Source organism: Rhinatrema bivittatum, chromosome 2, assembly GCF_901001135.1.
Source record: "Rhinatrema bivittatum chromosome 2, aRhiBiv1.1, whole genome shotgun sequence".
Taxonomy (NCBI): domain Eukaryota; kingdom Metazoa; phylum Chordata; class Amphibia; order Gymnophiona; family Rhinatrematidae; genus Rhinatrema; species Rhinatrema bivittatum.
In genome coordinates this window covers 612,953,926-612,968,416 of record NC_042616.1, presented here as the reverse complement: position 1 = coordinate 612,968,416, position 14,491 = coordinate 612,953,926, and positions in this window count along the sequence as shown.

Sequence of the window (14,491 nt, the reverse complement as noted above, 5' to 3'; positions counted from 1 at the left end):
GGCTGCCCCCACTGATTGGCCCCTGGCCTTACCTGACTGAGTTTTTTACAGGCTGTGAAACTGGGCAGTCAGGTCAAAAACTGGGCAGCTGGTCACCCTATGCACAGGTCTATCTTTACACAGAATAGATTACAAAAAAACCCGATCACAGAACGTGCAATAGATCAAAACATTGGATTGTCCCAATATAACAAGTACATATAGGGTTTCCAATTTTTAGTTATTAATATATTGGTTCTTGGTAGATAGGTAGGCACTCACGTATGCTGCTTCAACCACAATTTAGCTATGTTGTGCAAAGCAAGTTGTTATAATAATAGCACTTAATATAGGAGGTAAAATTGTTCCTCACCCTTTTTCAAGGAATAATACAATTCTTAATTTCCTTTCTAAATTATTTCATTTCTTGTGTCAATACTTTCCTCTCTACCATTTCCACTGGGCGGCTGTTTCATGTATCCATCATGCATTCTTTCCATAAACAAATATTTTTTAGATGACTTATGAGTCTAACCTTTATACCCTTATACCTTGATCCCTCAATCCCCTTAGACTTATGAGTCTAACCCTTATACCCTTATACCTTGACCCCTCTTTTCCATTGAAAGAGCCATGCCTCTTGTGCATTACTTCGGATGTATATAAATGCCTTTAAAATATTTCCCCATCCAATCTTTCCTCTATAGTACACATGTTTAGATCTTTAAGTCTGTTCCCATATGCTTTACAATGAACACCATTGACCATTTTAGTAGCCAGTCTCTGTACTGTCATCATGTTTTTAAGATCCTTTTGGAGGTGCAGCCTCTGGACTTATATACAGTATTTCAAATGAAGTCTCACCAGGGACTTATACATAAGCAGTATCTCCTCCTATTTTCTGCGGACTATTCCTCTCTTTTTGCTCCAAAGCATCTTTCAGGCTTTTGGTGACACATGATTTGCCTATTTAACCACCTTTAGATCATCAAATATAATGAACTTCAGATTCTGCTTTTCTTTTATGCATAGAAAATATGTGCCACCTACACTGTTCCATTGTCTTGAGTTTTTAACAAACACAGGATCATTTATCAAAATGCATTAGGGTCCTAACATGCGTTCGATGGGGGTCTACCGCTCATTGTGCCCGTGATAAATATCACAATGCAAACTAGCATAAAAAATTTAATTTTAGTATGCAAGTGGAAGGAATTAATGCAAATTAGGTTGTCCTATTGCATTCCACGATAGATTAACACACATTAACGCAGTATTTAACCTCAGAAATAGCTACACCCTTTTTTTTGGTGATAGAAGGGAAAACATGTATTTATCATGCGACTATGGTCGTTATCGCGGAATGTGGCCATTATCACATGCAATAACATGATGCCTTCTATCAGACACACCTATCATGCCCTCCTGGTCCAATAAAAACACCTTTTCTTACCTGGTCTATCTTTCTAACCTATTATGTTTGTGGCAGGTTTACTTATTGGGGGATGCTGGCTGCTTCAGGATGCTCATCACAGACAACAACAAGAACAACAACAATATCACAAGAACAAGCAAGGAAAGTTCCAACCCCTCCTAGGGATGTCCCTGCATTGGAGCCCGAGCCACTGGCCCCACTAGGAGAATGTGTGGCCCACGGGAGGCTACGACAAGAGGAGATACAAGGAATGCATCTTTCTTCCACGAGCTTCATTGCTGGCCATGCCAGAAGATTATGTGGTTAGTAGGTATAGCCTCAGTTTTCAGGCTATCCTGGAATTATATGAAGAAATCCAAGGGGATCTTGATCCGGTCACAGAAAGCTCCCACACTATACCGAGACTCATCAAACTGTTGGCCATCCTGCATTTCCTGGCATCCAGTTCCTTCCAGATGACAGTAGGGATCATCAGCGGAATGTCCAAAACCACTTTTCCCTTTGTCTGGGCCAGGTCATAACAGCTGTATCTGATCGCATTAATCACTACATAGCATTTCCTCAGGATAGGCAGGACTTGATGAAATTGAAGAGAGTCTTTATATACCATTGCTAGCTTTCCTAATGTTCTTGGAGCTATCGACTGCACTCATGTAGCCATCATCCCACCCCGTGACAGGTAGGAGATCTTCCACAACAGACAGCTCTTCCATTCCATCAATGTGCAAGTGGTCTGTGACACTCGACTGTACATTCTCAATGTGGTGGCCAGGTACCCGGGAGCGACACATGATTCCTATATACTTAGGAAATAGGGCATCTTTGAAAATTTTGAAGACGGCCTCTATAATGATAATGATGGTTGGTTCACAAGTAAGAGAGATGCTTCTTTCTCTATTCCCTCTCTCTTGCTTTGTATTTGCAATCCACAAAAAACATCACCTCCTATCCCATGATTTTTTAGTTTTCTTAGAAGCCCCTCATGCTGGACTTTGTCGAACACCTTCTGAAAATCCAAATACACCACATCTACCAGTTCATCTTTGTCCACATGTTTATTCACCATCACCCCTTCAAAAAAATGTAGGAGATTTCTGAGGCAAGACTTCCCTTGGGTAAATCCATGCTGGCTGTGTCCCATCAAACCATGTCTATCTAAATGTTTTGTGATTTTATTCTTTATAACAGTTTCCATGATTTTTCCCAGCACTGAAGTCCGGCTCACTGGTCTATAGTTCCCCAGATCACCCCTGGATCCCTTTTTAAATATAGGGGTTACATTGGAAATCTTCCAAACTTCAGGTACATTGGATGATTTTAATGATAGGTTGCAAATTTTTACTAATAGATCTGAATTTTTTTTTTAGTTCCTTCAGAGCCCTTGGGTGCTTACCATCTGATCCAGGTGATTTGCTACTCTTTAGATTGTCAATATGGCCTACTACATCTTCCAGGTTCACTGTGATTTGGTTCAGTTCATCTAACATCCTCCTTTCTGTATAACATATACCCCAGGCTTGATATAGAGGCTGCCACATTTAGCCACATTATTTTATACTTACTTTGCCATATGTATAAACTGGCAGGTTAGGTCTCCCAAGATATGTAGCTCCCCATATGTAGCTCGATATGTTTTAAGTGTATACATAGAAGTGGAGGCGCATTTCTGCTGTTGATTTTAGGGGATAGGTTCATCTGCAAAATTTTGCCCCATCACTTGCCCACTATACAATTTTTGCATTTAGGCACCTCTGTCTACCTGCAGGCTGCTTCAACTCTGTGTCAGCTGCTATGTGCCACCTGAGGAGGAGTGAGGGAGTTGCGTAGGTTAGAAAATCCCCACAGTCCCAAAAGGCAGCACAAAAAAGAATCACTTTGTAACCTGCTAAACAAACATCTGCCAAAATCTGGAATAGTGCCAACAATATATCATTTAATATAGACTGTTGAATCCTTTGTTGGGCCAGTTGCTCTTGTGAGAATACGAAACCACAGAGTAATTTCTTTACTAAAAAGGACTTTGAGGGATCTCCAAAACCACACAGTTTAAAAAAGAAATCACACTTGTCAATGGTGCAGACAACAAATTACACTAAATTTTCAAATTTGTACATGTCCATATTCAGTAAGCCAGCAACCGAATAAGTTATCTAGCTTGCTTGATAACATCCTGGATATTCAGTGAGATAAACATCCCACTTAATATCCATGATTAAAATTATCGAGCTTACTTCAGCAGGAAACCTTTAAATGTAAACCATCCAGCTTTTGAATATGGCTGGTTATATTTAAAGTTATATGTGTCCTGGTAACGTGCCACTTAATCGGATATCTTCAAAAGATACCCAGTTAAGTGGCACTTTCATGCTTTACAAAAATATTGACCGTGGGCCTCCAGGCCCAATTCCCATATCCCCTATACATTTTCAGTGCTGAGTCTGCTCCCAACACTCCCTAGAAGAAAAATGTTGCAATTAAAAATGAGCCTCTCAGCCCCAGCCCTCCCCTTCTCCCCACTCCTTCCCCAGTAAAAGGGGCTAAAAGTAAGGCCTTATCCCCCACCCTAAGCTTAATCATCCTGCCCACACAGTACCTGCAAGAACCTCGGGCCCCTTTTCCAGCCCCACGTTTATCCTGGGAGCTTTCAGCGTTAGTCTGGCAGCAGCACTAGAAGTATAAGCAATCATTGCTACCCTCCAGCCCAGCCACTGAACAGTAATTCCGATAACTTGTACTCTCCCATCACTGCTGCCAGAGCAGTTCTGGAAGTCCCCTATTTCGAGGCATACACCTCATTTTTTTTTTTGATTAATTGTTTTAAACAATGCAAAGTTATATTTACTTCCCTTTTCTTTGTTTTAAACTTTATACAAATGCAACACATCCAAATAGACCCCTGCCAGTCTAATCTGGAGTACAGCAAAGCTCACTTGTTCCTCCTTTCCCCTTTCTAAACTGTATTAATCATAAAATTAAAACTTAACTCTTTCTTTAACTTTTAAAGAAAAGTAATTCCCTTAGCCATATCAAGCCCCCCTCCCACTTCTTGGTCTTCTTGTTTTCTTTATAACTTTTAAATCTGCCACAGACCACAGCACCTAGAAACCAATACCATCCGTTCCCAACAACATGAACGATGCTCACCAATTCACTTCTGCCCTTGCACATGTCTTTCCCCTCCCCCCACAAGAGCATGGACAGCTGCTCCACACCTTCCTTTCCCTGCAAACTCTGTCGAACAACCCAGCACCTCAGTGGCCAGCTCACACTGCCAATGCTTCTGCCACCACCACCACCGCCTAAAGAAGAGCCCTGGACTGATGCAAGCTCTCCTCAGCCATGAACAATGCCAGCAAGAGCACCCAACATCAAGCTACTCCAGCAGGTGACTGAAACCCGCAGAGCCTGTCAACAATGGCACAGCCCCTTGGAAGCTAGTGACTGGTCAGACGAGAATCCCCCCCAGTCCTTACACTTGCCAGTGTGAGTCTTACTTGTCCAGTGGGAAGAGAAACCCGAAGCCAAGTGAATAGCCTGCCAAGGGGTTCAGGGGCTCAGTTATGTTATCCTGTCGCTGTCTATCCCAGTGCTCCCTATATCACAGTTCTAATGTAGTATTCCAAATCTAACTTTGTGTAAGAAAACAAACAAAATGACTTCTGTTTAATCCTTTATTTCACTGAAATGTTACGTATGCAAGAGTTATCTTCACAAGATAGCACTATACTGGTAAATAAGAATACTGTAATGACTGAATGGAAGATTCTAAAGGAATATTATATGTGAAGAGATAAATTCATATATATCTATATATATGAGGTATAGACTCTCTATATATGAGGCATAATATTTTGGAAGTGTGCTATTCTCAGAAGAATAAATTAGGTCAAAGTATACACAGTCCATAATAAAAAAGATCACAGTAGAGAGAAAAGATGTATGACCAGCCTTTTTTAAAGCCCAGTGATTATCATCCAGATTTGCATAGTCTCTATTTCAAGTGCAGTAAAATTAGATTTGACTCAACACCAAGGACTTATTTTCTCTTATTTTCACAATTTTATTTCCAGAGCACATACATAGTATGTCACTGTATGCAACTGCAATACAAAAGAGACTAATATAATGCAAATGCAACTCTGAATTAAATTAGCACCCAGAGTATTGTATTTGCAGACTCCATATTGTTTTTCATATCAAATAAAAGACAAACTGCTCAATATTAGATCCAGTTTTCATTTTATTTGCAAAGTTTATGTTAAAGCAGCATTCATTGCTAGCTACAATGTTTTTGCCAATAGGAGCCCTCATACATATTTGTTTGAAGCCTCTAAGATTCTTTATGCATCACTTTTATAATAGTGTTTAGTACAAGTAAATGAGGACTTCATTCACCCACAGTGCTTTTAAGCACTGAGGAATGAAAATCTCCAGATATTCAGAACGTCTCTAATAGCAACTGTCATAAAAGAGATATTTAGGATATATTTATTGTGATTAAAATTATATCTGGTTATTTTACTATCTAGTTGAAAACTGTATATACGTGTTTGTGCAGGAGGATCCAGTGTAGCAGCTCCACATGAATGCCCTCTCTGCTGACCATGGACTTGCCTACAAAGGGTCATTCATTCACACACATACACATTCACATATACTGTATGTACCTTTCTTTGCTTCCCAGAACCCTTAGAATCAAATATATTTACCCTTGCATTATGCAGGAATATATATATAGATGAGATCAGAGCATTGTCACAGGTCATCATGTCCCATTATAATCATTAGGACCAATTTTGGCATTTCTTTTCTTTTCTTTTTGTTGTGCTCCTGCTTGCGGGCTGTGCCATGAGCAGGCACTTACCTTTATGGCAAGGAGCCGCAGCCTGCCTTTCTTCGTTCTGTGGTCAGGAGGTGGCACCGTGGCAGACGCCGTTCTGATGCGGCCTGGAGGCTGCCTTGAAGCACCCTTCTTCACGGCTTGGAATCGCTGCCATTTTCCTGCCTCCCCACGCAGGAGGCCGCCGATGCTGTTTCCATGCAGCTGGAGAGCTGCCGACATATCTTGCCCCCTCCGGGGGGAGAGGCCCTCATCCTCGACCTCTTTGCGGCAGGAGGCCACCCTCAGACTCATCTTCGCGGCTCAAACGCCGCCGCTCCGTCAGGCCTGGTTGCGGCCTGCTCTAGCTCCACCTCTTTTCAGTAGCAGGGACACCACTGTCCATGGTCCTACATCTCTTCCTGTTTCCTGTTTCTTAGGCTTGGGGCCGTGCCTCCTTCAGCCATTTAAAGGGTCAGCAAGGGAGTGGTCCTCCTGGTCCTACCTGATGACCTCATAGCTGGAACTTCCTCTTCAGCTCTATAAAAAGGGCCTGGCATCATTCCTTTCTTGCCTTCACAAGGGGCTAATCCTCTTTAGGAATCTCTGCTTCTGCTCCTGCTGGCATGTATGTTCTTCATGGTATCCCTTGTTGTCTGTGTTCCTGGTCTCCACTGATGCCATCCATGTTCCTGTGTCTTGTTCCAGTGTTCCTGATGTTCCTGCCTTCCACGTCTGCCAAAGCTCCGTGCCGTCCCGTCCCTGCATGATCCGCGACCAGCCCGTCTGGGTTGAGTAGGGTGTGCAGTGGTCCATGACCACCCCCGCTGGGGTGTGTAGGGCGCTCGGTGGGTCTATTTCATCCATCGGGCCGAGGATCCTCCATGTCCTTTTCCACCCACGTCCATGGTCCGGAGTCCTCTAGATGCCCTGCTTCGCTCTTCCTTGCTACTCTTCGTTGGATGTCCTGGGAGTCTGTCGTGGATGTCCTGAACCTTCGCCATGGAGGCCTGTCTTTTAACTTTCCTCCAATGTCTTGGACTCTGGCTTCGCCTATCCTCCGGCGGACTGTGCTCCAGTGGATAGCCTGAGGGCTGTTCTGGCCACTGTAGCCTCCTTTCCGGCTGAGGGTGTTAGCGTGCTATATAGATTCCACTCCATCCTGAGTTTTACTGCATGATTTTAGCTTGCCTTGCCATGGTGTCCTGCCATGCCTTGCCTTGTCATGCCTTACCTTGCCTTCAACACCTGAGTTTTGTCTTCATCATCGCCTGAGTCTTGTCTTCGCTAACTCCTGAGTCTTGTCCTTTTCGATACCTGAGTCTTCATCTTCATCAGAAACTGAGTCTGCCCTTACCCATGGTCTTCGTCCACCTCTGCCTCTTGTCTGGCCTGCCGCCTCTGCCGTTACCCAGTGGCAGGTCTGAAAGGGCTTGGAGTGGTCGGAGGACTACTCAGAGACAAACCTTGAGTGGTTTGCCTCACGGAGGCTGTGCAGGTCAGCGGGGGCTTGAGCCACCGGTGTCCACCCAGAGGAGGATCTGTCTCACTTGCCTCGGCGCTTCCTTGGAGCTCCTCTCCTGGTTCGCCAAGGTCCAAGGCCCCAGAGTCAGGAGTACACCCTAGCGCTCCCTCCTACGCATCCAGAACAATTTTCATGGGAAAAATAATAAATCTACTTACAACAATCCCTACCATTTATTTTTATAATGGTCCATTGGAAGAAAGATTTTAAAAATGTTTTACTAAGTAAACAATGATCACAGGAACCTATACAATATGCACATCATCCCTATCATCATCATTTAAGCATATTTTTGCTTCAATTTTATCTTGTTTTCTCACACACAGAAAGATGTCCCATGTCCCACGACTTAGATCTCATTATTCTGGTCTCCATAGTATGATAGAATCATTGTTAAAATGTTAAACACATTTAACATACAAAATTAAACTATTAAACATGATCTCTTTGCTTTTGCTCATGAAAGGTCATATAGTAGACCATGACTCAGCTTTAACTCCAGCTGCCCAACAAACTGCTTCTTGTGGGCCTGGGAAGCCTCTCTCTATCCTCTAATAATTTGCTCCTCTTCCAGCAGCATCAGCAGCAGCAGCATGTCTTATGACTGAAAAAGAAAAAACATGTTATAAACCAACAAGTACTTTATCCCATCTTTTTATACAATACTAGCAACTGTACCCGTTCTACGCCCAGGCGGTGAGCCTTTTTATTGGCACATCTGCTCTTGTTTTGAGTTGAATTTCTTCTAGAAATTCACTTTAATAGTGTCTCTTCCACATACACACACCCTCATACAGGCTCCCTCACTCTCTGGCACACACACACACACATCCCCTCATATAGGCTCCCTCTCTGAAACCCACAGTCAAGCATCCCGCGCACCCCTTCTTACCAACCAAGCTGTCTCTCGCATTCCCCCACACCCCCTCTCCTCTCTCACACACACATTCTCTCTCACTGGCATCCCCTCCCCTCATATAGGCCCCACACTCAAGCATCCCCCCCACCCACCCTCTCTTACCTCCCATGCTCTCTTTCACATCCTCCCCACCCCCTCTCACCAACCATGCTCTCTGTCACCCCCCCCCCCCCTCACATACACATTCCCTCTCACTGGCATCCCCCCATGCTCTCTCTCACATCCTCCTGCTCTCTCTCACCCTCCCCAACACACATTCTCTGTCACTGACATGGCGTAGGTCCACCCACCCTCTCTTACCTCCCATGCTCTCTCTCACACCCTCCACACCCCCCTCTTACCAACCATGATCTGTCACCCCCCTTTCACACACACATTGTCTCTCACCGGCATACCCCCCCACCACGCTCTCTCACAGCCTCCTGCTGTCTCTCACCCTCCCCGACACACATTCTCTCTCACCGGCATCCCCCTCCCCTCATATAGGCTCCCTCCCTCTGAAACCCACACTCAAGCATCCCCCCACCCACCCTTTCTTACCTCCCATGCTCTCTCTCACACCCACCCCACCCACCTCTCACCAACCATGCTCTCTGTCACCCCCCTCTCTCACATACACATTCTCTCTCACTGGCATCCCCCACCATGCTCTCTCTCACAGCCTCCCCACCTACGCTCACCAACCATGCTCTCTGTCACCCCACCTCTCTCACACACACATTGTCTCTCAACGGCATCCCCCCCATGCTCTGTTTCACACCCTCCTGCTCTCTCTCACCCTCCCTTCCCCGACAAACATTATCTTTCACTGGCAAGCCGCGGGACCTGCGCTGTTCACTGCGAAGATGAAGGCCTGGTGCGCCGTTCGCAACACACGGGGGCCTTCCATTTTTAGCGTGATCAGAAAATAGCAGCGGAGATCAGAAAATAGCAGCGGAGACCCCGGAATGCCACGAACGGAGCGCGTCCCATGGCACGCGCTCCATGGCGAAGATGAAGGCCTGGGTGCGCCGATCACGGCACACGGAGGCCTTCCCTTTTCACCGCGAATGGCGCGCTGGGCCTTCCTCCTCGCCGTGAATGGAGCATGTGCCGCAGGATGCGCTCTGTTCACTGCATGCCAGGGTCTCCTCTGCTATATTCTGCCTCTCCCGCGATTGCCGCTTCCCTTCCTACCTGTGCCGTGTTTGAGCCACCTGCGCCATCTATCAGCAGGCTAGGAAACTCAATGCCACTCGAAATTAGACTGCAGAGAAGCTTTAAACTTTTCAAAGTAAGTCTAAAAACCTGGCTTTTTAAACAGGCTTTTTATAAGGAGAATGAAGAAAACAAATGAGCGCATAAGTAAGCACCAAGCAATCAGTTTTTTAAATTTTTCTTTCCTATCTCTTAATACATATTAGAGTGCTAAATTTATATAGGAACCGTAAAGACGGTTTTTCAACCAACATATAAGCAAAATCAACACATAGCTTTTTATATTATAAAAAACATGTTACCGTTCACTAATGGCACATCTATAATATGTAATCTATACCAATCAACTTTTAATACTATTTGTGCCTTTTTGTAAACCGTTGTGATGCTGAATTAACTTAATGACGGTATAGAAAAGATTTTAAACAAATGAAAATAAATGAATAAATATTATAGCATCATCTATCGGTAGGCTGCGGAACATCCGCAATCACTGACGGACACACTCCAAGCCCGATATATTATGGATAGTATGCAATGTTTGTCATCACACATACAGAGAAGAAAAAAGTAACAAGACTGTGAGAGTGGGAGAGGCTGGAGACTGTAACCAAGATAGGAAGATGAATGCAATTCATGACTATAGTCCAAGTTTAAGCAATGTAACCCACCTAATCCTGTAACTGTAACAAAAAGGAAATCAAAATAATAGAGCGCATTGGTAATCATCTTCAATAGCACAATACTGTCAGATACACTATTGCTTTCTCCTTTGTGATAAGTACTAGTTGGATACTGCCCATTTGAGTACTCTGTTGTCCTGATTATCCAGTACACAGGTTTTTTCACCTAACCAAGAAGCTTGCCTTCTAAATGTAAGCAAATGAAGAACACACCAATCCAGTTATCTTAAAAAAAAAAAAAAAAAGAAAAAAGAAAAAAAAACTCTGCTTCATTACTAATATAAATGATAATGCAGATCTGAAGAAGGAACTTTTGTGGTCTCATATACTCATATAGCACATCTTTTTTTATTGATCCTTTAAAATGTATCAGAATCTACAGACATTGGGCCTCATTTTCCAAGCAGTTTACCGCGTGCGATAAATTCGCAAATCGAGTTAACAGCTGTTAATGTGATTTGCGAATGCAAATTAGTAATTTGGTATTCAGGGGGCGGAGTATATGTAAAGCAGAAACCAGTTTATCGTGTGCGGCGAAACAGCCGCAGTGTAAGCACGGCTGCTAACTACAACCCTCAAATTTGTGTTATGGACTGCGCTATGGGCCAGTAAAGGGTTATTGCGGTCCACGATAGTACCAGACAGTGGGGGAGAGAGAGAGAGAGCGAGCGCCTTACTATAGTGCCTATGCCCTAGACAGGTATTTTAATCCCTATGGGAGGGCCACCTACTAAATCGGGGTGGGGATTAGGTATGAGCGTTGGGGGTTGGGGGCCACTTTTGCATTCCACATGAGACCTACGGAAAGAACAGTGGTCTCTAGTGAAGATTTGCTGGCCGTCAGAGTGAGGAAACTCACTCCAAGAGGAGATTTGGGCTACATTCTCTCCACCTAGCTTGTTGTTGCCCAGGTAGAGTATCCAGCAAGCTAGGTGGAGAGAGTTTCCTCACTCCGACGGCCAGCAAATCTTCACTAGAGACCACTGTTCTTTCCGTAGGTCTCATGTGGAATGCGAAAGTGGGCCCCAACCCCCAACATTATAGTCTCTCTCTCCCTCTCTCTCTCTCTCTCTCTCTCCCTCCCTCCCCTCCCCCTGGAACTACCCAAAGAATCATCGCTGCATGCGATGTAATGTGTTCTAATCTTATTTAATAATTTTATATACCGAATTTTCATGTGAGCATATCAAGTCGGTTTACAGTAGTTAGCAAATATTCATTTAAAAATATTTGCATTTCCAAAAGAAGAAAGGAAGTAGCTACATAGTTTCATAATGTACATAAATAAAATAGTAAATTAAAATATTAGGTTACATAATCTAAAAATTTAATCAATTAGAGAGACCGTATAGAGGGAGTAGAGATAATAAAATAAAAAATATATCTATTACCTTGGTATAAAATCATCAGTTTGAACTCATTCTGTTAACAGTTCTTGGAAGGCTTGTTTAAAAAGCCAAGTTTTAATGCCCTTTTTAAATAATTTAATATCTGCTTCTAATCGTAATTCCTGCGGAATAGAGTTCCATAGTTGGGGTCTAGCAATAGAGATAGTCCTTTCACTTATGTTATTTAGATGGGCAATTTTAGGGGAAAGGATTGGCAATATCCCTGTTCCGGTTGATCTAGTAATTCTAGAAGGGATGTGGAAATGAAGTGATGAAGTTGGCCATTCTATTTTTTCATTGTAGAGGGTTTTATGGATTAGGGACAAGATTTTATGCTGGGCTCTGTATTTGATCGGTAGCCAGTGAAGTTCTTTCAATATTGGGGTGATACTTTCGGATCTTCTAGTTCCTGTCAATAGTAGGGATGTGAAACGTTTTTGACGATTTAAAATATCATCCAATATATTTTAAATCGTCAAAAACCGTTAGGGCCACGATACAATACCAATTCCCCCGATTTATCGTCAAAAAATCGTAAATCGGGGGAAGGGGGAGGGCAGGAAAACCGGCACATTAAAACCCCCTAAAACCCACCCCGACCCTTTAAATTAAATCCCCCACCCTCCCGAACCCCCCCCCCCCAAATACCTTAAATTACCCTGGGGTCCAGCGGCGGTCCGTAGCTAAATCAGGGGAAGGGGGAGGGCAGGAAAACTGGCACACTAAAACCCCCTAAACCCCACCCCCGACCCTTTAAATTAAATCCCCCACCCTCCCGAACCCCCCCAAATGCCTTAAATTACCCTGGGGTAGAGCGGCGGTCCGAAATGGCCTCCTGCTATTGAATCGCGTCGTCTTCAGCCGGCGCCATTTTGCAAAATGGCCGCCGCAAAATGGCGGCGGCCATAGACCAACACAATTCGACTGCTGGAGGTCGTTCCGGACCCCCGCTGGACTTTTGGCAAGTCTTGTGGGGGTCAGGAGGCCCCCCCAAGCTGGCCAAAAGTTCCTGGGAGTCCAGCGGGGGTCCGTGAGTGATTTCCTGCCGCGAATCATTTTCCGTACGGATAATGGCGCCGGCAGGAGATCGACTGCAGGAGGTCATTCAGCGGGGGTCAGGAACGGAAAATGGCGCCGGCCATACGCGTATGGCCGGCGCCATTATCCGTACGGAAAACGATTCGCGGCAGGAAATCGCTCACGGACCCCCGCTGGACTCCCAGGAACTTTTGGCCAGCTTGGGGGGGCCTCCTGACCCCCACAAGACTTGCCAAAAGTCCTGCGGGGGTCCGGAACGACCTCCAGCAGTCGAATCGTGTTGGTCTATAGCCGCCGACATTTTGAGGCGGCCATTTTGCAAAATGGCGCCGGCTGAAGACGACGCGATTCAATAGTAGGAGGCCGTTTCGGACCGCCGCTCTACCCCAGGGTAATTTAAGGCATTTGGGGGGGGGGGATTTAATTTAAAGGGTCGGGGGTGGGTTTTAGGGGGTTTTAGTGTGCCGGTTTTCCTGCCCTCCCCCTTCCCCCGATTTAGCTACGGACCGCCGCTGGACCCCAGGGTAATTTAAAGCATTGGGGGGGGGGGGATTTAATTTAAAGGGTCGGGGTGGGTTTTAGGGGGTTTTAGTGTGCCGGCTCACAATTTTAACGATTTTTACGATACTTTACACACCCAAACGGCAACAATACGATTCCCTCCCCCTCCCAGCCGAAATCGATCGTTAAGACGATCGAGGACACGATTCACATCTCTAGTCAATAGTCTAGCTGCTGAATTTTGAAGAAGTTGCAATGGTCTAGTAGTATTTGCAGGTAGGCCTAAAAATAGTGAGTTGCAGTAGTCTAATTTTGACAAGTGCCTGTAAAACGGTTCTAAAATCTTTTGGGAATAGGAGAGGTTTTAATCTTTTGAGGATGTTTAATTTAAAATAATCATTGCCAATGATTTTTTTAATGCAAGATTTCATTGAGAATTCACAATCTATGAGGATCCCTAGGTCTCGTACTTCTAGGGAGATGGGGTCATTTTTTGCTGTTTGTTGAATTTCAAGCTCTTTAATTTTGCTTAATTTGTGTGAGATGTATAGAATTTCAGTTTTATTAGTGTTTAGGGAAAGATTCATTTGGGTTAATACCTTTTCAATGGCCGATTGGTATATATCCCAGAGCTTAAGAGTTTGGTCGATAGATTTTTGGATCAGTATTAGTATCTGAACATTGTCAGCATAGACAAAATGTGTTAGACCTAGGCGTGATAGAATTCTTCACAATGGGAGCATATAAATATTAGAAAGGGTTGAGGACAGTGAGGATCCTTGAGGTACTCCATAGTGGAGATCGATTTGTTCTGATGGAACTGAGAGATGAGAATTTTGTTTGTATGTTAGTCCACATGGATATGTAGAATTAAGATTCACCAAACACATTTATTTATTTAAAATAATTATTTCCTGCATTTTTCACAGTTCAAGGAGAGGGCAGCATAAAAAAAACTCATAAAAAATATTCAGACTTAATAAAACAACTGAAATAAAAATCTATAT